At 34.5% G+C, this 23568-nt stretch overlaps 3 long non-coding RNA genes across 3 annotated transcripts; all 3 read right to left on the bottom strand.

Annotated features, from left to right (window-relative positions):
* Positions 1–72: 72 nt before the first annotated feature.
* LOC118482662 lies at positions 73–1727 on the bottom strand. The gene is made up of 3 exons (XR_004868752.1): positions 1661–1727; positions 270–372; positions 73–198 (listed from the first exon to the last, which is right to left on the bottom strand). It is a non-coding gene; the product is annotated as an uncharacterized LOC118482662 (long non-coding RNA).
* Positions 1728–2084: 357 nt separating this feature from the next.
* Positions 2085–3619, bottom strand: LOC110936033. Its single transcript, XR_002589659.2, has 3 exons — positions 3470–3619; positions 2748–2835; positions 2085–2270 (listed from the first exon to the last, which is right to left on the bottom strand). It is a non-coding gene; the product is annotated as an uncharacterized LOC110936033 (long non-coding RNA).
* A 2354-nt stretch (positions 3620–5973) lies between these two features.
* LOC118482661 lies at positions 5974–11140 on the bottom strand. Its single transcript, XR_004868751.1, has 4 exons — positions 9969–11140; positions 8218–8693; positions 6435–6977; positions 5974–6203 (listed from the first exon to the last, which is right to left on the bottom strand). It is a non-coding gene; the product is annotated as an uncharacterized LOC118482661 (long non-coding RNA).
* Positions 11141–23568: the final 12428 nt, after the last annotated feature.

The following is a 23568-nucleotide window of genomic DNA, read 5'->3' as shown; positions in this document are numbered from 1 at the left end:
TATAAATGACTCAAAAAAATGAATCAAGAAAACAACTAAATCCATAAAAATGTTAACTGAATTACCAATTTACCATTATGTGCTTTACAATGTAGATGTTCTTTACACCATATTCCAAATTTGTTGAAGGTTGTTTCTATGAAAAGCCACCCAAACTTCTCCAAATCCTCCTTGATCAAGTCTTTTTTTAGTATGTATCTGTAAAAAGTTAAATAAAAAATTATCAACCACATAATGTTAAAACGATTAGATTGTTAATAAAAATAAACCTTGTATTAGGATTAGTGCCCTCAAAAGAATCTAGCCTCTCTTTGACTTTAGGAATAATGCACTGGTTTCTATCCCCACCACGGTGCTTAGTTACCGGTCCACCTAAATTTATAGAATAAATTATAATTATAAAGTGAGTATAGAATCCATACTTATCGTTTAAGTTGCATGATGCACATTTGCAGCCATTAACTGACATGCGTAATCATAGTTATGGTTAGTTGGATTACTCAACATTATTCAAGTTATTTCTAGTTCTTTAACTGTGTTTGCACCGTAGTTGGTATCATTGCATACATGGTTACAAAAGTTTTTACAATAGTAATATAATCTTTGAATTTAGAATCAAAGGAGATTGTTGTAAGCATCAAATCTGGACTCTGGGTGACTCCCAACGTGTTCCTCTTTGAGCTATTTATAAGTAAACCATAGCCCTTATCAGTAGCGAAGCTTAACACGAATGATGGGGGGGGGGTCGAAAACGTATATACCAAAAAATTTCAATAGAACCGGGGGGTCAAAAACGTATATACCCAAAAATTTCTACACGAAAACTACATATATAACACTACTGAGCGAAAAGTTCGGGGGGTCGGGCGCCCCTCCCCGTCCCATCTATACTTCGCCACTGGCCCTTATTGACCCATTTATAAGTAAATGAGTAAGGTCTGCGCAAAGCGGGAACTAAGTCAAGCAACGGCCCCTTATGAAAGTAAATGGGTCAATCGTTGAAGCTTTGAACTAATGAAAATACTATAAAGGCTAATAGAAAAAACGACCTGAAAAAGCAAGAAACTTATAAACAAATAGCTAAAAATGATCCCAGTTCATTATTTCTCATGCTTAGTTTATATCTTTATTGAATTTGGTTTGACACAAAATGAATATTAACCACAGCAACCCATCCTTTAATCAAACTGACGGTTATTTATTTGGCTCATAGATTCATGGGTTGGTTATATTTAAATGCACATAGATATTTAATGATTTATTCTATTAATCCTTACTTCAAGTTGCTAAATTGTATATGTGTGCATATAAGAACAATGTCTAAATGTTTACATCATCAAAATCCTTTATAATTATATATATGTTAGAACTTTAAACTAAAAATGCTATTAAACTTTAGTGTTTGATGAATAGCTTGGTTAAGAGCATAGTATAATTAATTGATAAATTAGAGCATATACTACACGTAGCAGTTAGTAAGTTATGTTGGAGAAGCAATAGGTGCAAATTTTGATTCCTAAAACCTAAAATTAACGAATACTACGTACATGTATGAGATTTGTATCATAAATGTTATCCAGACCATTCTATGGTGTTAAATACTTGTACTATTAATGAATTTTCTAATTTGAATGGATCAACAAAAATAGGTAATACTAACCTTAAGAGCAGAAGACTCCCAACACAAAGTAGTGATACGTCCGTGAGTGCAGTTCCTGAAGGCAGTCTTTTATCCAAAAAAACAACCCAAATCAAAAGTACATCTAAAATCAATCACATAAAACTGAGATGAATCTGAACAAACAGGAAATTCATGGTTATGTACTGGTCAAATGTTGATTTTTTTTTTAAATGCATGATTCCTAAAACATACGGGTATTCCATCAGCCATTTTAAAACATCTACATATTAAGCCATTTAGAACACACAAAGATCCATCACGTGGTTCATACATATTGCTCAATTATCGACCACAATATCTGCGTCAACCAGCAAACTAATTAAGAAAAAAAAAGTCACAAATATTTAAAGAAGTGTAACGCCCTAACACGTTTTAACCTAAGGTTTGCAGCGGAAACTACATATAAAAAAAATTCCTTCAAGATATTCTTTCTTTCATTTAAATACATTAATCTCTTTTTATAAATTAATCCAAAAACTAACATACATGTCTCAATTATGTGACTACATACACACCCACATACAATCCGTGTCTTGACTCGATCTCCAACCGCGTACACTTCTAGATGAAACATCCAAACATGTATAGCCTGCAGTCACCACATTCAAACACATTATTAGCAACCGGTGACATAATACAAAAATCTTAACACAAGCATAATAGCGCGTCAACATATCATGCTTTTTCTTATACTAGCCCCTTTATCCATCCATCCATTCGGTTACTCGCATCGGATTGTGGAGTCAACCTTCACTTCCTCTGTTAACATGCCTACACTTCATATTAATTCTCAATAGAAAAACGATTAGTACATTAGCTTCCATTTATATGAATATGTCCTAAAATACACATAACTCATCTTATTCATTCAAACATAAATTTCATTATGTAAGTCCCCTTTCTTACCCAAACTTAATCGAATCTCTTTCTTAACCACTTCCAACCCATTCCATTAATACTTAACTTAGTAATAGCATCGATCCATATCTTCTTACATTGCACTCAACAATTAACATATATCATAAATACATTACCAAACTAAAGGGTAAGTTCGGAGTTCACTTACCTTGCGCGTCCGTATTCTCGTTCGCTTACTTGATTGAGTCCTCTTAGCCCGTTAGCCTTCAAAGCTCCCATCCATCTTGACATGATTCCTATATACTCATGTCATTACATTCACATTCTTATTAGCATATATGCTCATACGTATGAACAACCATATCAAATTCACATCTAACATACGACCCACTTGAAGCATACTCCACATCATTAATTCATTTAAACAAGCATAAGGTATACTCGACATCATCCCTAGATAATCTTCACATGAATTATATATATTTACCCATTACTTGCATACAATTTCACTTGTTATTGTCTTTTAGACATTTCATCAAACACTTGGTGTGCGTACTACTTCCTAAGCATAATGTACAAGCATTTCATGTTTTTCTTCCTAGTTATCACTTCCATTCATCAATACAAGTAAACATCATATAAATTATATACCATACTCAAACTATATACATGTACACATCACATACTACACATTTTCACAATCAATTTCATACCCTTTCATGAATTAGACATAAACCCACTTAGCTAGGTGTAGTAAATCATCAAAATACTCAATTTATAGCAATTTACTCAAAATCTTCACTTAGGGTTCGTTCCTAAGCAAGCATACATTGTCAATTTGGCCATAACCTAAACAATTCATACATAAATCACTACTTGTGATGTTCATCAAGATTTCTCAACTTCATTAAACATCAAAATTCAACATACCTTATGATCCCCTAGCTTGGGTGATCGTTAATTCATGTTCCTTCTTGAATTTGAGCCTCGATTCATGCTTCAATTGGTTGATATATGATGAACTAGGGTTTGGCTCTCTAGAGCCTTCCCTGATCACGTACAGAACACACACGAAAATGTGTGTGTGTGTGTGTTATTTTCATTTAACATAACAACTTTCAAGTTATCCCACTTTGGTCCCTCATGTTTCGTTTAAATCAAATAAGGCTACAACTCTTCGCTTACTACTAACGAGACCAATAATCAACTAGGTTAATTATTCCTAGTTAATCCTCATTTTTCAGGTTAACTTTTCTCATTAACGGTACCTTACCCATTTCTTAATAGTAACCGGGTCTAAATTACCAAACCCGTTTTTTGGGTGTTACAAGAAGTAGAAAGAAAGAAATTATACCCCAAGCCCAAAGAGCAAGAGGTTCACTTTTTTTATTTCCAAACGCTTAATGTAGAACCCTAGCTGCCGCAGAACCAACTATCTCCACTCAGCGACGTTGTCGGGTTCACAGTGGAACCCTAGCCGCTGGGGAAACCAATTCCAGTCTCACCCAATCAACAATTTATAGACATAATACTACCTTCAGATAACCTCCCATGTGATTCTATCATCTTTATCAAAATTTAACAATTTATATGATAACCCTAAGATTAGGAATGCAGCTGAATCAAAAGAGATTATTGAAAAACCCTAAAATCTTATCATAACCCTTTAACTTATGATAAACACAATCTTAGGAAAACTATAAAATCAATATGATATATGGACCGAAGTGAAACAATCGAAAACATTGATGTTAAAGTAAACAGATCGGGATGCTACCTCTATGAAAGAAATCCGCGGAACTTTTTGTAATCTGCGACATAGGAAGAGACGAAGATTGACATTGGAATGATAAAATCAGTATGTTTAATCCAAGATGCAAAACCCTAGACATGAACGAATACAAATACAAAAACAATCAAAATCAAACTTGAATGGTTTTCGAATAATAGAGAAATAAACATGATTAACAGAAAGAAATCGTAATCTAACCTTATTGTTGAAGATTTCTAGGCGACGATTAGAGATTTGGAATCTTACCTAGAAGATTTGGGGAGAAAGTAGACTGTTGTGAGTTGGAAGCGTGTAGAAGAAGATGAAACCCTAATCGGAGTTGCCGTATTGGAGAAGATGAAAATGAGGAAACAAAAGGACGGGTTTTTTGTTTATATATGGAATGACCCGAATGAGTTGTTCGGACCCCGCGTGGGTTTCACATCAGGGAAATGAAAGGAAAAAATGGCGGGAAAATGTGATTTAGAGGCCCTAGATGAGGGACATGTGTCCCCTAGGTATGACTTTTATTAGATTGTAAAGATATGTGAGTGTGTGTGTTGTTGATGATGATAAACATGTGATCCATGAACGATAAATCATCACTTACATGTATATCTATATCTTATTTAGTTTGTCCGTATTCATTTATGATAGACCAAAACAAAGGTTTTGCATACATTCAATACGTCTCAAGTTGTAGCATATAAAATTATTTTAGTTTTGTAAATAAATGATTATTTAGTACTAACCCTACAAGAATTCGAAGCATTAGCGGTGATAATCACTACTACAGAAATAGGCATTTGCTACGGCCAAATCCGTAGCAAACACCCTTTTTGCTACGAATTTGCTACGGATTTGGTTCGTAGCTACAAGTCCCGTCGCGAATTTATTTGCTACGGACTTTAGCTACGGAAATTATGTTTGCGACGAATTTAGCTACAAAAAGTGACCCGGGTATTTTAGCCACGAATTTGCTATGAAGAAGGTTGCTACGAAATTTCGCTATGGGTTTTTAGCTACAGAAACTTTTAGCGACGATTGTTTTTAGCTACGGATACTTGTAGCTACGGAAAATTTTAGCTACGTATGTTTTAGCTACGAATACTTTTAGCTATGGTTATTTTTAGCTACGGAGTAGTTTTGCTACGAACGGGTTGGCTATGATAATTCGCAATGTTTTTGCTACAAAATTTAACTACGAACTTGCTATCGTTTAGCTACGAGAATTTGCTACCTTTTACATTTTTTTGCTACGAAACTTACTACGTTTTTTGCTATCGGGTTTGATACATACTTTAACTACAAATTCGCTATGATTTGGCTACAAAAATTTGCAGTCTTTTGCTATGATTCTGCAACGGAATTTAGTTACGAATTTCGCTTGACTTTGCTACGGATATAGCTATCAATTTTAGAAGGTCTTTGCAACAAATTTAGCTACGCAATGCTTGGAATTTTTCAAATAATATTTTTTATATTGTTTTCTATTTTTCCTTTATAAATATTATATTCAAATTTCATAAATATAAAAAATTGGAATTAAAAATAAAAACTCAAACCATATAACATAATAATTCAAACATAACTATAAATATTAAAAACTCATACTAAAGATTCAAATCATCCGAACATAACCGAATGCAACACGATAAAAATCCTAATAATTCAAACATTACGAAACCTAACACGATAGAAATCCAAATCATCTAAAAGCAATATAATAAAATTCAATGCATTTTAAGTTGGTGGCGGGTTTTGTGATAACATTTGAATTTTCTCATTCATTTCGGCATACAACCTCGCACCTTGTTCAATTTTCTCCATCATAGCATGTTTCTCTATCTTATCTTGTTCCAACTCCGCTACTTTTTCCTTCAACCGTTCCACCTATAACATCAAAGGCAAAAATAACCCATTAATTTCCATTATGATACCTAATAAGTTATGACACATTATAACATATTATAACCAAATATAGCCTAATAAAAGCTATTACACCCATAGTTATAGAACATTACAAATAAACTAACTCGGTATAAACTAATTCATTTAAACTACCCATTAATAATCTTTATCACATGAAAATAGACTTTTTCTACTAAAAGAGTTAATACATACCTCATCATTGTCACCTCTCTCTTGTGCACCCATCATCACGACACACGAATCAACGATAGTGCCAACCCATATAATTTTAAAAGCAACCCAAACTAACCCACTTTAAGGGGCTAACCCACATCGACCCATTTCTTTAAAGTTGTCGACCTGCTTTGACCCGAAAATAACAAGGTGAAATTTTAATTGACCCGTTGTGAGCCGTTTAGTTAAAATATCTTACCCAAACTAACCCATATAATTTTAAAAGCAACCCAAACTAACCCACTTGAAAGCCTTTAGGTCAAGATTGCCACCTCTAATTGTAACACCCTAATTACTATTTAACGGTTTTACATATAATTACCAACAATTAGTTGTGTAGATAAGACTACACATACTATAAAAATATGGGTTTATTAAAACTTTTACAAATCATAAGTTATTCGACATAACGTAATTGAATTCGTCGTTTAAATTTACGACGGGACACTGTGCGGAAGCATGTATCTTTATCGTGTTCGGTTCTCCAATGAGCTTGATCGTCTTCCGGCATCCAAAATGTACCTACATTTCATAAACAAGAAATGCTTTAGTCTTACGGGGGTTATAAACGTGTCTAACGAGTTCTGGGAAACGAAACTGATTAAAATAAATTTTGTTACAGGGTCTACCGTAAATTACGGTGGCTACCGTAATTTACGGTAGCCCCTGAATGTTGATTCTTCCACCGTAACTCAGTGGGTTTAAGGCATAAAGATTTTTTTAAGGCTACCGTAAGTTACGGTAGCTACCGTAACTTACGGTGGCCTCTGCAAGATTTTCCAAGTTTGCCGATTTCTAAAACGGAAACCTTCGTAACTTTTAATCCGCTTGTCCGTTTGACCTACCGTTTCTTCCTACATGACTGTAAATTGAACCTCCATCAAATGGAGTAGGGGTGCTAAACGGGTCGTGTTCGCGGGTTGGCAGGTTCAACCCGACCCGAACCCGAAAATTTTACACAAACCCAAACCCGACCCGAACCCGAAAATCGTATCATACATAAGAACCCGAACACGACCCGAAGTTTCGTGGGTTGACCCGAACACGACCCGTTCAACCCGAATTTTTTTATTTTTCTTCTGAAATTATATTAAAATTAAAATTTACTTAAAAACACAAATGTATATAATAAAATATCATATTTAAATTATAAAATCTATGTTAATTTCTCTTTTTAAGTTATAATCATTGCATAAAATACATACCCCATTTAATTTATGACATAAAATGTATTGTAAAAAATATAATATAGTATAAATGTGTTAAACGGGTCAACCCGCCAACCCGACCAGGTTGACCCGAACCCGACCCGTTAACCTAACCGGGTTCACGGGTTCAACCTGAAACTGACCCGAACCCGTTTAGACTAAACCTAAACCCGCGAATTTCGTGTTAGGTTCGTGTCGGGTTTTCGGGTCGTGTCAGAAATTCACGCCCCTAAAATGGAGTCAAGACCCAACATCTGGATTAACAAAATTTAAGACTTTTAAGTCTTCGGCTTATTACCCCTTTTTACCAACTTTGACCCGTTCGTGATTTTATCAAACAAACCTGTTGTTTGATTCTAATTTCTCATTTTTTAACCAAATCTTGTTTTCAAAACATTCTGTCTATAATTTAAATCCTTCGGTTTACCTATTAAGGTATCCGAATGCCCTTTTTTTTTATTTTGCCTAACTTTCATAGAACTTCAAGTTCTACATGATGAGTTAATCTATTATACATACCTGGCTCGGATCAACTTACTAACCCGATTTAATACCTTGCTTTATAATTGCTAATTAAGAGTGATGCGAGTATCCATTGGATATCTACTCCTGTAAACATATAACTCGACACCAGAATCATTAGTCGATATTGTCAAAAGGTGATGTCTACACCTTTTGACCCGTTTGGCCGAATTGACCGTTTATCTTTGCGAGATAATATTTATTATCATCTCATCTACATGACTCACTCCTTTTAACACCGTATGCTCATTTTATTTATAAACTGTTTATTACCACTTTCGGCTCTTTATGTCTTACGCGGGAAAGCGTCTTTTAAAACTGACGATTATTGTCAACGTGTGACTAAATTACCATTGTCTTATTCGTAGTCAATACGAAAAAAGAACATTCTAAAATATATGACTAGTGTAAGTTATACTTACCTTGCATCCTTGCGAGCTTCATACTTGAACTTGTATACATTTGACCCGTTCATTTCCAAGCTCCTACCTAGCTTGTCAGAGTCAAACTACCATATCATATCCACAAGATGATTAGATTAGTCAACCATTAACATGACCATCACACCTTATGGATTCACACACTTATTCACCAAAGTATGCTATTTATTCAACAACTAGTTTCATACCATAATTATTTTCATTCACTAACCGTTTGACCCGTCAGTGAAATTACTTATATAACAAGTTAGTAAGTGATTTTAAACACTTTAAGCACGTCACATAAAGTGCTATTTGTTCCTAACAATAAATACTTCATGACTAAACAAGTATACGCAATCATATGCCTTTTCCGGATTAATAATAACATTATTAATGTGCAGCGATTTTCTATTCAGCTGTTGTAATCGACCATTATGACCCATTTAAAGTCCGAATAAGATTAACATGTTCAAAAATGGATCGTAGAAAACTTTAATACCTTCGCAAGCATATAAGGTACACCTTCTAACGAATTTTCTATGATTTTATATGATTTTTATAAAATCAGCACAGCAACTATATTTTCATTTTTCAATCAGCTTTTAAGTTTTCTAAACAGCAATTTTAATCACATTTTTGTCCTCTTTAACAACCACATTTGTTTCTTATGATTGAAAACAGTAAAAATTTACTTCATAAGCTTTCCGAAAAGGTATAGAACACCCAAATCGGATAAACGGTTGATTTTATATGATTTTTTTAAGATTAGTCAAAATCCATATAAAAAGCTACGGAAATCATGTTTAGGTTCCTTTCAAATTCGACCCAAACCATCAAATGCAACCTATTTCCATGGCTATAACCCTTATTAAACTCTTGGTAATGGTTAGAAACCTATAACACAGTGATTCTAGGCTAAGAGGTGTCAAAAATATCATCTATTTCAGCACTTTAGTTTTCATTTAGGCATTTTAACAAACACCTAGTGTGCAAGATTCGTATACTTCTTTTGTCAAGTTCTTGATTAACTTCCAACCAAGCTTCAAGCATCAATTTCAAGCCCTTATGTCTAGTGTTTATAAGTTACAACTAGAACTTGCATTACTTACCTAATGTTCATCTATTTTAACACTATAATTCTAGTGTTCATCCCATATTCATAAAACCCACTTAGCACCTACATAACTAGTTAACCAAAACACTAATTTATGGTGCTAACTTAGCGAGTTTACATCTAGGGTTTGTTTTCAAGAAATCATACAACACTAATTCAGCCATAGCCTCTCTAATCCATACATAATTCGCGATTATGAAGATTACTCAAATTTTACAACTTCACAAATCATCAAATTTTTACATACCTTATGATCCCCACGACTAGGCGATCACGAATTTGTAATCACGCAGACGATTCGGGCTTGATTTGAGCTTCGATTTGGAGGATTTGTTGAACTAGGGTTTGAGCTCTCCTGGCTCCTTCTTCTGATCGCATACGTACACACATGTATGTGTTTTATTTTTTTTTTATTTAAGTGTTTTAATAAAACACTTCTCTAGTTGCCCATGTTTAGCCCCTCAAGTTTAGAGATTCATAAATGAAACTATAACCCATAGTTTATTATTTAGTTACTCATTACTAACTAGGTTAATTTTACCTAGTTAACTTAGTGGGTTCCGGGAGTTAAAACCCGTTTTATTTCAAGTCCCGTTAAATCGGGCCTTTTATCCATTCTATTTTCCTGGAAGCTCTTCTTCACTTTTAATTAATATTAGGATTATTCATTTGATTCCTAATATTTTCCGGTTTACTTTTACCGCTAACGGTACTTTCCCCGTCTTTAGTATTAACGGGGTTTAATTTCCAAACCTGTTTTCGGGGTGTTACACTAATTAAACATGATTAAGTGTTAATTGCATATAACTAAATAGATATTATATATGTAAATGAACTAGTTTTACGCCCCGCCCGTATTACGGGGCGCTAGACCGAATATTTCTCTACCAATTAAAACAAAACACTATCAAAGTTTTGCTAGAAAAAAAAAACGAAACCGATGAAAAGACTGTAATTCTGAACCGGGGATAAATCGTAAGTTCAACTGGGGTATAATGGCTATAATCATAATTTGTCAAAAGCTACAACGGTGGCAACATTGTAATTTTGAACTGAGGGCAAAATTGTAAATTTGACTGGGGTAAAATCGTAATTTGTCGAAATCTTCAACGATGGTAAGACTGGAATTTTGAACTGGGGGGCAAATCGTAATTCTAAGCTGGGGTAAAATCGTAATTTGTTCGGGCCAACGGGAAAGTGTCAGGCTGCCTGACTACTCCCCTCCATGGATTTTGTATATTAACCGGGGTCCAAATCGTGTAATTCTAAGCTGGGTAAAATCATAATTTGTTCGGGTCAATGGAGAAGTGTCAGGCAGCTGCCTGGCACTATTCCCCTCCATGGATTTTTGTATATTTATAAAATGAGTGCAAATCATATGAAAACGTTATAGAAATCATGTTAGGATCGGAGGCTATCATGATTATGCTTGTTTGTTAGAATTTGACAAATCAATGGATATAAAACAATGTAAAGTGCAGCGGAAATGAATACAAACTCTATAAACATAATCAAAGAAGAGAATAGTTTGATAAACACATGCTTTCTCATTAATTGAAAGGTTACAAAGCAAATCAAAAAGTTACAAGCATGCTTAATACTAAGCTCCCCCTCAGCCTGATGCCCCAAGGTTGGTTGTACAAGATGAAGGATTGAATTGAGGAGAAAGACTCACTCAAAACGATCAAGTGTAACAGTACAGAGTATTGTTACATTTATAGACAATCCAATCCTCTGAAGCATCTCAGCTGACGTCACCATGAAAGTGACATCTAACAACCTAGTAAACTCTATCTACTGATCTATACAACTACTGCTTTGCTAACTACTGATATTGCATTACATTACATAGAACAAACATAAAACTGCTGCTGCATCATTCTACTGCTGTGAACCTAGCAGTACTTGTCATGATCAGCAGTGCTTGACTCAAGGCAGCAGATTGAACAACAAGGCTTTTAGTCTTCATTAGTCATTGTGTTGATCAGCAGTTGTAGGTCAGCAGATGTTGATATAGGCAGTACTTTGGAGCATATCAGATGTTTGAGCCACATTCAAGGGGAAAGCAAAGTGTAGGCTGCTGCTTATTGTTAGTCCACTGATGTGATCCGGTTTTGGCTTTACATTATCTGTTCCTCTGGTAGGGTTCAATCCCAACAATCTCCCCCTGGAACAGATAATGCCAAAACCCTTCATTATTCAGGACCTTTATTTCTCACCAAAAGTTCCTTAGCTTGTCTTTTAAATTCAGCTTCAAATTCCTTGGAACTTAGATCATCTTCATCCCTACACAGTGTAAGTTCAAGGAGATCCTGCAAATCTTCAACACTAAGGCCTAATGCTTCTTTCCTTGATATGTACTTCACTTCACCATTGGTTCTGACCAGAGTCAATACGTGGGTCTTTTGATCAGATATCCACTTTAGTATTTTTAAACCAAATGGGTTTCTTGGGAGAGATTTATTCTTTGATGAGTTTGGAGATGATGGCCTTGTGAACACTTGCAGACTTTCAGACATTCTTTTGAAGGCCATCTCAATGACATTGTTAGCTGCAGCTATGTCTTCTGCAATCTCTTTTTCGATCAGCTCTTGCCTTTCAATGTCTGTCATGCCTGTTGTAGTGTTTGGTGATGCAGGCTTGGTTAATACCTTCTTAAAAAGGTTCTGAAGCTTTGTTGAGTTCTCTTCTCTTAATCCCATTTTCATGATGGCATCATTGAAGTAATCAGCTTCCTTTTCCTTGACCTCTTCTTCAGACAGTTGTTTTCCTTTTTCTTGGTTTGACACAAGAGTAGGATTATCTGCTGATTTGAACAGTGTTTTGAGGTTTTCAATCTGCTGTTCAAGCTTCATCATTTGTTCACGTTTCTTTGAAGCACCTGAAACAGTTATCTTTCTTTTCTTTAGCCTTTCATAAGCTTCATCAGTCTGCTGTTTTGACCATTTTGATATGGCTTCAGCAGTATCCATTTTTGCATCCACTAGCTCCTGTTTCTTTCTTTTGTACCCAGCAGTGAGATCAGCAATGAGCTTTCTGTATTTGCTCCAGTTTGGAGCATTCTTCTTCTTTGTAGGATCATTCTTGATTCTGTCAATCCTATCAGCCTCATGCTTTAGAGCGATTATTGGCCATTCTTCAAACTGTTTTTCTTCAGCAGGATAGAATTTTTCTTTCATGATGTAGGCTAGATATTGTTTTCTTAACTTTCTTCGTTGTTCAGCCTTTTCTTTGTTCAGTTCTTGTGCAAACTCTTCTATCTGCTTTACTTTAGTGAGGAAGAAATCCAGTCTTTTAGCAATGCATTCTTCGTTTAGACCTTCACTTTCACTCTCAACTTTAGCTCTTAGTTTAGCTTGCCTTGCCTTGATCTTGAGGTAATCATCCATATCCTCTGGTGGATGTAGCCTATGAGTGAGGAGAATCTTCTTTTTGAAGGATCCTCTTCTGTATAGAATTGTCTCATCTCATTTTTGATAGCTTCAAGTTCCAGTGGATATTTTGTAGCATTAGGATCATGTATACCTTCATCGGCAGAGATTGGCTTTCTTTTTCTGCTGAAGAGCTTTGGTTGTGATGTAGGAAAGGTGAGAGCAGTGGTGGATGGTTGACTAACAGCTGTTGAAACAACGGGTGCCTCAACCGCTGTTGTCATTACAACTACTGATGTATCAGCAGATGTATACTGCTTTTGAGCAGGGGTTGTGGTGGCAGTTGTTTGAGTGGTGATAAGTGGTTGACTAACAGCAGTTGAAACAAATGGTGTTTCAACCACTGTTGCCATTACAACAAATGTTATAACATCTATCGTCTTCTGCTTTTTGGCAGGAGGTGATGATGGGTTGGCTGTTTTTGATGGTGATGGTGGTTTTGGTGTTGTAGACACAGATGGTGGTGGAACAGTAGTTGTGGTGGTGTGTGGTGATGTGGTGTGTGTTGATACTGCAGTTTTGGTTTGGCTACTTTCTGGCTCAACATATGTACCATCATCAATTCCCTTTTTCTTCCACTTGATCTTCTCCCCCTTTTTGGCATTATCTGAGAAGGGTTCATTCATGAAGAGAACAGTGGAGGGAACTTTTCCAGAGGCACTTTGAATGTGAGCTTTGATAGCTTTAATATATGCCTGAGTATCTTTGAATCTTGATTCCACCATATTTGTCAGCTTTTGAACATGTATGGCATGCTGCTGATCTGCCATCTGCTTTTGTCTATCCAGCAGTGGTTGGAATAGGTTCCATAACTCATTTGCAGCAGGTGCTTGTTGAGCAGATGCTTGAGCAGGAAGAGCAGTTGATTTGGCTTTCTGAGCTTTTAACAGCTGCTGCACCATATCTTTTATTTCAGTAACTGAGGTTTCAAGGTTTTCGACCTTACCCGTCAATTCCTGATATCTTGAATCATCACCTGAGTTAACAGGATCATCTGAATCCCTACCAGCAGTGGTTTTACCAATGAAAGACTTAGGAACAGAGTCCCAAAAATCAGCCATTGATGCCCCTTGTTCTTGGTACTGGGGACTTCTTTCTTCAGCACTTGATAACCTTTTGATGTTGCCAGTAGTTAAAACAAACTCACTGGTGGTTCTTACTGGTGCTATTGAAGAAATTGCCTTCAAGGGAGTCTTATGAATGTAACCACTGTCCAAATGTAAACCAGTGGGTTCAACATTTGTAGTGGCTGCTCCACTTGAACTACTGACAGGAATTACTTGTAATTCCTGCAGTGTAACCTCCTCAGTTGTTGATGGGATAGCAGAAATGTCAACATCAGACCCAGTCACCTGTTGAAGTATACTCTCAGTGATAGGTGGTTGAGAGGAACTGGTTTGTGTCCGAGTAACATCAGCTGCATGCAATAAAGGTATGGTGGATGGTGGTATTATGTGGGGTGAGGGTAAAGGAGTTGAAAGAGACATGTCCTTGGGATCAGGACTGTGGAAGATGGATCCGAGTGGGTCCAGAGCTTCATATTGTGGGGTCCCTGTGCTTACAGCCTGATCCTTTTGTGAGGATGCAGGAGGAGTTTGAGGCAAAGGTTGAGATCTTTCTTCCATCTGTTGTGAGGAAGTAGCAGCAGTGGTTATTGGTGACTTTTGTGCTGTCACTGGCATTGACTCTGGGATCTCATCTTTCAGAGTTGCCTTTGGTTTGGATTTGGTGGGCTTTCTGGATGTTTTTCTTTTTGTCTTTTTAGTGGTGGCAGGTGTGGGTTTCAAAACAGTGGGTGTGCTGCTTTGATCACCTGGAGCAGTGGGCTCAGCAGCAGATACCTGAGGAGCAGTTTCATCTGCTAAATTCTGCTCAGGCACCTCTGCTTTTGTTTTTATTGGTGCCAACATTCTAGAGAATGTTTCAGGTGTTAACAGTTTATTTTAAAAGAGGCACCTTGTTTGGGCAAAGCTGCATCTTTCTCTACAAATTTTTGTTCAAAATAGTAGCTTAAAAATCTTGGAAAGAGCAGAAATGCCTTATTATCAACGTTTTTTTTACCAAATCATCAAATATTTCCTGGGAGTAATTAAAGTTTTTACTGTTTAAAATTGCATACCCCAGGCATTGAATTTTTGTTGGTATTTCATTAAAACACGTTGTTTTATTAGAAACACACATTAGCAATGTGTGAAATAAAAATCTGGGTGCAGAAGGAAAATAACCTTTTTGTAAGGTATCCCTTTTCGGTTGCTCTGCATAGCCCCTGTTTATGAAATCCTTTTTCAACTCGTCTTTAGAAAATGAGGTTTTTCCTTTCAAATCATCGAGTTTAAAGATTTCAGAAATAGATTGTGGAGAGATTTGAACCTTCTTACCCTGTATCGAGGAGTTGATGGCTGTGATGATGTCTCCTTGTTTTTCAAGGGTGGCATTTTTCCAGAACTCTTTCTGGGTTTGAAGATAAATGGGAGCGTCTGCTGTTGTCAAATTTTTGTACTTTGATGCAGATAAGATGTCAATGATGGAGTCGAAGGTGTTGTCAGTTGTGGGTTTTGTGAGTATACCCACATAGTTGTGTGGAGATTTGTAGCGAATCTCTGTGGTTTCAGCGGCCATTTGAGTAGCGTCTGTTGTGGTGGAGGAAGAAGATGGTTTTGATTTTGACTTCGATTTTGGTTTCGTCATTTTTGATGAAGAAGATCGAAGAAGGTTTTGTGAGGAAGAGTGGGAAACTGCTTTGTGAAGAGAATGTTTGGAATTCAATTCGACAGTGTGAGCCTCTGTTTGGGTTTAATCAGGGTTTTATTTTAGGGGGAAAAATGAATGTTGATGTGGCAGCGGTTACAACGATCTGACGGCTAAAAACTGAACACGTGCCAACCCCTGATGAAATGGTAAATAATGGAGGACAGTTGTTTTGACAGCCACTGATGGATCAACCATCAGTAGTTACAACGGTAACAAAATGAGGCAGTGGATGATTTTTACTATCAGTGGATAGTATATTAGTGGATAGAACAATGATTTTGAACATCAGTGTTTTTGAAAGAGCAGGGGTTGACTATCAGAAGTGGACAGACTTTAGAGAGCAGACGTTGAGGCACAACAGCATTTAAGGTACAACAGTGGTTGAAGACTATAATGAGGATCATTAGTATAACAACTGTTTGTGCAGCAGTGTTTTGACTTTTGACAAATAATTTTAGCATCTGCTTGTTCAGATGTAGGAATTTGATTTTGTCTTGTGAAAGCACAATATCTTAACTAACATCTGTTGAGCACCAGAAATGCTATTCTTAACAAAATACATTTTAGATGTATATTATCAAGATTAAATTGCCAGCAGTTATCTACAGAAATTTTTGTTCAAGGTTTTGCCACATGTTCATTACTCCTAACAGTGGTTTAGCATCCCAGATGACGAAGACTTTTCTACTAAAACTACTCATTTTGTGTCTAATTACTTGAACTAGAACATGAGTATCTCAGTAGTTCAAAATCAATTAGCAATCAATTTTTGATCCGTGACAACCAAACTTGAGCTTAATATGACCTTGATATGTGTGCCATTTCCTCTTGATCAGATTTAAGGATAGTAATTTCACACAAAAATTAAGAAATTACATCCTGACCGGTGAGAAACTTTTACTATATAAAAAATGAGTAAAAGTACAAAATATATTATCCAGGAAAAATGAGATAATATATCCGGTTTTATTTGAGAAAAACACCTTAAAAAAATTAAAGGATGTTATGAAAATCATCAAAAGGATATGACAGCTTTTCAAGTAAGTTCATGATCATATCATTCTCAAGTTATTTTGACCATTGTTTGGGGTCATTTTGTAAACAATTGATTGTAAATTCTTCTTTTAAGGACAATCACTGGAGATGCTATTGTTACCTGAACGATTCCTGTATTTGATGAAAGCACACAGTTGCATGATGACCACTGTATACCCAACTGACCTCATAAGTGTTTTATGCTTATACTCTTTTTCTTTTGGATTCAAAAGTTTTAAGATAACAACACTTTGAGATTTGTCCATTTCCCTTTTCCCTCTTTACCCTTTCCATTCACATGTTCAGAAATACTCACTGGGAGATTTTATTCTGAAGAGCTTAATCCAGAATCATTTTGAAGTAATGTTTTGAGAGACCTGGCCACATTTGTACATGTTTTATTACCAGATCTCACATTACGTATGATTTGGACTGTTTTGACATCTTATTTTCTTAATGTGTTTTGACAGAGTTGATTTGGTCCTTTTGAGGATTCTCAACCACCCTTTGAGCACATAAGAAATTTTGACTAAAGCTTTATTTCCCTCTTTCTATGTTAGCAGAATACCAGTGTTTAGATGAACATAGGTTTTGCTAATTCTGAGGTGCATACTTTAGTGTAAAATATGAAAACATCACAAATTCCATAACAACAGTTGAAATCAGTTTTGAATGAAGATAAACATACCATAGTTACCAGATAAATTTCCAGATTTGGAAACTACGAGTGATTTGTGCATGACACCATCAATTGTATGAGATTTGTGAATCTTATGACATCTTGGTTGTTTTACAAAGCTTTTGAGTCATCATTTTGAACATAATTTCTCGTTACTCTGTTTTTCAACTAAATACAATCAACCTCAGTATCAATGAATTTTGAGCTGAACTGTTATGTCAAATTGATTGTTAGATCGAATTTGACTGTCCAAGCTCTGATACCAATTGTTAGGATCGGAGGCTATCATGATTATGCTTGTTTGTAAGAATTTGACAAATCAATGGATATAAAACAATGTAAAGTGCAACGGAAATGAATACAAACTCTATAAACATAATCAAAGAAGAGAATAGGTTGATAAACACATGCTTTCTCATTAATTGAAAGGTTACAAAGCAAATCAAAAAGTTACAAGCATGCTTACAATACTAAGCTCCCCCTCAGCCTGATGCCCCAAGGTTGGTTGTACAAGATGAAGGATTGAATTGAGGAGAAAGACTCACTCAAAACGGTCAAGTGTAACAGTACAGAGTACTGTTACATTTATAGACAATCCAATCCTCTGAAGCATCTCAGCTGACGTCACCATGAAAGTGACATCTAACAACCTAACAAACTCTATCTACTGATCTATACAACTACTGCTTTGCTAACTACAGATATTGCATTACATTACGTAGAACAAACATAAAACTGCTGCTTCATCATTCTACTGCTGTGAACCTAGCAGTACTTGTCATGATCAGCAGTGCTTGACTCAAGGTGTCACGACCCCCGAACCCATCCTGGCCGGAATCGGGAGCCGCGAGCAGTCCAGTGGTACCGGTGATTATTTTGAAAAACGTTGCAGCGGAAATTTCATCAGGACCGTGAGTTAGGAAAAATATCAGAGTTTAGAAACACCGGATTTTATTTAAATAGATGGAATAAATTCCATGTATTACGAAGGTAGCTTTTAATAAAAACAATATTTCTTAATTTGATTTAATTAATAAAATAAGCCACTTCTTGATGCCTTCGGTGCCGGATCCAATTCTTATTCCAATGTACTGTAATTACCTGAAACGCGTTTTAAAAAGGTTTTGTCAGCGGGAAATACTGAGTGAATCATTCAGTTTACTAAAACGACTCGTTTGTTATAATTTACAGTATTAAGAGTTTTTACATATGTTTATTATCTACCAACTACCCACAGTATTTGTCACTCGACCGGATCTGTGACTGTGGTCATATCACCATTGGCTGCCCCAATGAATGACGTATATCACTTAATTTTAGGTTCGCCCACCTAATGTGATTAAAACTGTAGTAATGTGCACAATACCCCACATACTGGCTGTAATTTGGTGATTACATAAACTTAATCACTGTAATTATAACTTTGAAAATAATTTGGAGTATTGTAAAATAGTTGATAAAAAGAGAATGACTCACATTATAATCATGCAGATTCATACGGCCAAAGTTTAGTCTACAGATAAGCCTTGATATATTGCAGATTTATACAAGTAGAGCTTAGTCTATTGATTTAGCCTTGTAACCTAGTGCATACGAACTAGGTAGGTAACTTAATACAACAATTACGATAACTCACGAGATCAAATTCTCACAACGAACGACAAAGTGCGATACTTAAACATCCATCGAATTAACGACGAACGACAAAGTACGATACTTAAACATCCATCGAATTAACGATGAATGACAAAGTATAACCCTAATGTGGGCGGCACTTAAACATCCATTGGATATATTGATCGGTCGGAAAATGAATCGTAATAGCGATCGAGTTAATACCCGGTATCGTAGTAGCACCCTGCTATACTAATTAGTGATTCGCGTGTGTGTTTTTAGAGTATTTGGACGATAACTCGGTGTATAATCGGAATTTAATCGTCGAATGAACAGCAGACTGCAAGTGTCGATGCCTGCTATTTATACACGAAATTTGACAGGCTTACGGACCGTAAGCCTTATCCCTTACGGTCCGTAAGGGGTATGAATCGACTATTGGGTAGCCACGTTTGGGACTAGGCCTGCTGACTTTATAGTTTTGTCCAATCAGATTTAGACAACGAGTTTCTATTGATAATCATCAACTAGGGTTTACCCCCCTGAGTTTTAGGGGCCCTGATCCTGATTCTGTTTGTTATGAAAATTTTAGAGATTGTGTAGAATTACTTGGGTGTCTCAACTAGGGTTTCCTATTGAGTAAATAAAATAGTAGATATGACTTTTGGTGAGAATAGAATAATAAATAATAGTTTTGGGTAAATTACAAAAAGAGAATAAAATGGTGAGAAAAAGGAATGGACCCACTGTGTAACTTTAGGGTTCAACTAGAAGGACTCCTGGTATAAATTTCGGGTATAACTTTTAAGCTATTTAAAAAATATAATGTACTCGTGTTAAGTATAGTACCCTTAATTCAACCTTGTCCCGAAGTCCCGAGATAGAATCCAAACGAACTTATTCGGGCAGAGCCTTGACATGCGTTATGGGACTCAGATCAATCGGAAAGGGTAGCGGTAATTGGGAGTTACAATACTTCAAACGAGGCAGAACCTTATTATTATTTATAGGGTAAATAATAATAAAAGTATATATATATATATATATATGTATATATATGAAGAGGGTAGGTGACATATCTAAGAAAGAAAGAAAAGAAAGTATGAGCATCTGAATTGAAAGGCTACTACCCCTTTTATAGTTGCCTAACAACTTTGATGATCACCCTATTAACTTCAACGTAGCATGTGAATGATGTATGAATATGAGCCACATATCTCTATTTTTAATGTGAGTTGATTGGTTTCTTTTAAACTGTCCACGTACACATGAATGAATTTAAGTTTGACACCTATTTATTCTTATCTATATTATCATAGATGTAGAGATTAACTTTATTATTTATGTATTGATTTTATTATTTATTATTATTATATTTAGAACAGGCCATGATAGAAGACACAACACTTCTTTCAATTACCTATGTAACCATTATTATTATTATTATATTATTTTTGTTATTATTATTAAATATTAAATGTAAACGTAAACTTACTTGTAATTTATTTAATTTATATTTTATTATATATATATATTATATTATAATTAATTTAACTGGTTCACTTATTTGGCGCTTGTAACTTGTAAAATATGATGTTTTTAGAAAATAATACATATGTCATTGGAACCAGAATATTTTTGTCTACATTTGGGTCTAAGTTTTATTAAAAATAGAGTAGGTTCAAAATACAATGTATTTTTATAATTTAATTATTATATGGTTCCTAGGCCTGTCTAGGAACTTCATATTTCTAATAGTCAACTTACCCGTAGATTACCCGTCTAATGATATAAGTTTTTATATACTTTTATTTTATTAGAAAGGTCACCTATATACAGGTCAATTAATTAATATAATATTTCAACCAACTTTATAAAATAGTGTTTAAAACTATTTGGGTTGAATATTTATATTAAAAATAAACTAGTTATTAGTTACTAGTGGTTAATAAATTTAACCATACTTATAATTTACATGATAAAAATAGGAATGTTACATCCTCCCCACCTTGTTTTAAATCTCGTCCTCGAGATTTGGGCTACGATATTTCTTTTAGAGTTATGTTACTTTTTGATCAAAAAGAATAATATGATATCAAATCAAAATATCAAATTTTGTGACTATGAGTTGTACAATAGATAGGACTCAATGGTTCAACTGAATTAGTGTAAGAATTCAATGACAAACGAATGAGATGAAATGGTATAATTTCCAAGGTGACTAGGTTCAGGCCAAAAGATATATGATAAATAGATTTTAAATTGAATGTGAAGGACTTTTGGAATCAATAAAATTCTTCATCAAAAGAAATCTTACTTGATTGATAACTGAGGAAGACTTAGAATTGACGGGTTCAAAATGAAATAAAAGCATAAAAAATGATTTGTCAAATAGTAAATTATGATATGAGAAATTCTATGTGTTGAGATGAGTGAATTGCAAAGATACACCAAAGGACAATAGAGTTAGTGTATTAGAGTTCCAAGTTGTTTTAAATGGTGAAATAATGTGATAGTACACTATTAGTGACTATATTTTTCATACTATGTCCTAGAGATGAAAATATAAAAATAAGTTGTTTTGACATGACCAACCATTATATTATATTTGTAAAGCAAATGTAATATATATTATTTGTTTCGCATTTTTACTATATGTAAATGGTTACCACTTTCAAATAAATATTATTTTTAGTATTTTATTATACTATGTAAAATAACTTATATTTATTATGTAATATAGATTACAAAATACTATAGTGAAGTTATTACATTTACAAAATATTTTAGTGTTATGATTTTGTAAAAGAATCACTATTATTTATAACGTTTAAATGAAAGTTGTGAATAAAAGGGGTAAAAGTATTTGTAAAATATTTTATATAACACTGGGTCAATTCTATGTGATTACTTATTTTTATTTTGAAACCATATAGCGTTGTAAAATGTAGTTACAAATGTTGTGGTGACTATTCTTTATGTATTACAATGTTCTTCTAACCCAATGTAGTCGCTGACTACTATATTATTCTTATATGGTTATTTTCTTGCTAGAGTGTTATAGTACATAGTTACCACAAAATATGTGATACATAATTATTTATATAATTTTATTCGTCCCTCTAAAAAATATGTCTTCTCTTTTTAGTACAAAGTAAAATATTTATATATATAATTAAAATTTACTAAATAGGTATGATGATTTATATACATTAACTAGTTATTATCAGGGTTGGATATTGGTTAGTGCTGCCTTGTTTAAGCATAGGTGGCCAGTCCATGCCTAACTAAGGCTAGGCTATTCAATATATGCCCCTAATAATAACTCTAGTATCTAAAAATAATACTAGCACTTCTGTTTATTTATTACTAATAATAAAAATAAATAACTTAAATATAAACTTAAATAAGAGTATATCTCAATATAAGTTTTATATATAAAATATAAATTCTTTACCTCAATGGGTTAAAAAAATTCATTAACTTGAAATCAAAGAGTCACTGTTTTATAATAATGCGATTTATAGTGTAAAAAGTGAAATGATATTTAAGTTTTGATAAATTGGAATGAAGCCCTCCAGTGGTCTTCATAAAGCAAATGAATCATACTCGCAACAAACAGAGCATGCGTAACGTGTGGATTTACCAAGAATTTGAAATAGATCAATATTTGCTGCTATGAAAGAAATCCTCATGATATGATGACTATTAGAGGAAGTAGAAATGCGAAAGTCAACTTATTATATGTAGAAGTCAGAATTTTAACGAAAAGAAATATAAAAACTTTATCTAGAATTTCGTGTGATAACTGTTGTTAAGTGACATTACCAGGGAATGTTGAATAAAATAAAATAGGGAATTTGCAAAGGTATATGACTCCTTTTGCAGTGATGATAATTATGACTCTGATTAGACTTGTACATCGATAATTGTGAAATCTTATTACAACGTACCTCAGCGAGATTTATGTTGGTTGTAGGATCATATGGCAAAGTGCTTCTTTTTTATTAGTACTTTTTCTACTAACGGAATTAGCATTGGTGTCATCGTGCCTAATTTATATTTTTCAAAGGTCTTGCCTTGGAAAATCGTGTGGGATATACTTCAACGTCTGTGGACGTATATTTTAAGTTTTATGTGTTTTCACAACTTTATATACTTCTTACTTGTGTTAATAGTTTATAGTAACGCATTGAAAATTCTTATACTTTTGATGATGTCCCAACTTAATGGGTTTTCATTTAATTATATTGTTGCACGAGTTATGAGACAGATGATCAAACGAAATAATGTTTGATCTCAAAATTAAAGATATATGCGAGAGATTTCTGATAAAG

This window comes from Helianthus annuus, chromosome 1 (genome assembly GCF_002127325.2).
Source record: "Helianthus annuus cultivar XRQ/B chromosome 1, HanXRQr2.0-SUNRISE, whole genome shotgun sequence".
In the NCBI taxonomy this organism is placed as follows: Eukaryota; Viridiplantae; Streptophyta; class Magnoliopsida; order Asterales; family Asteraceae; genus Helianthus; species Helianthus annuus.
This window is presented reverse-complemented; position numbering and strand designations above follow the sequence as displayed.